Below are 790 nucleotides of genomic sequence, written 5' to 3'. Positions count from 1 at the left end.
GTGTCTACCAAAAACTAAAAAATAAAATATTAAAATTCTCTCTCTCTCTCTCTCTCAAAAAAAAAAAAAAAAAAAAGAAGAAGAAGGGTTAGAGATGTAGCTCAGTGACAGAGACCTCTGGGCTCCATCTGTAGCACCGGGGTGGGGTGGGGTGGGGAATGGGGATAAATTAGCTCTTTTATGACTATTTTCTTTGGCTTTTGTTGAGACTGTCTAAGTTTGAACTATGGATCATTCCCAAGCATCCCTAAACCCTTCCATCATTCAAGCACATTAGGCACCTATATTCAGATGAATTTCTTAGCAAGTTCATTGTGCTACGTACTGGCCCTTTAAAATGCTTTTTTTTTTTTTTTCCTTTCTTTTAACCATTTGTAAATTTAAAGTGTGTTTAGTGAAGGAATAAAAAAAAAAAAATCAACAAAGAGCCCAGCGTGGTGACTCACGCCTGTAATCCCAATAATTTGGGAGGCTGAGACAGGAGGATCACAGGTTCAAAGCCAGCCTCAGCAGTTAAGCAAGGCCCTAAGCAGCTTAGTGAGAACTTGTTTCAAAGTAAAACATAAGAAGGGCTGGGATGTGGCTCAGTGATTAAGCACCCCTGGGTTCAATCCCCGTATCAAAAGAAAAAAATCAACAAAGAGCCAGGTGTGGTGGTGCATACCTGAAATCCCAAAAAAAACCTTCTGGGGATGTAGCTCAGTGGTTAAGTCCTCCTGGGTTCAATCCCCTATGTATCAAATAAATAAATAAATAAAAATCAATAAACATGTCATTGATCATATGAAAG

Source organism: Marmota marmota, unplaced genomic scaffold (genome assembly GCF_001458135.2).
Source record: "Marmota marmota marmota unplaced genomic scaffold, marMar, whole genome shotgun sequence".
Lineage (NCBI taxonomy): Eukaryota > Metazoa > Chordata > Mammalia > Rodentia > Sciuridae > Marmota > Marmota marmota.
The sequence above is the reverse complement of the archived record's forward strand: the minus strand, read 5'-3'. Positions refer to the sequence as shown.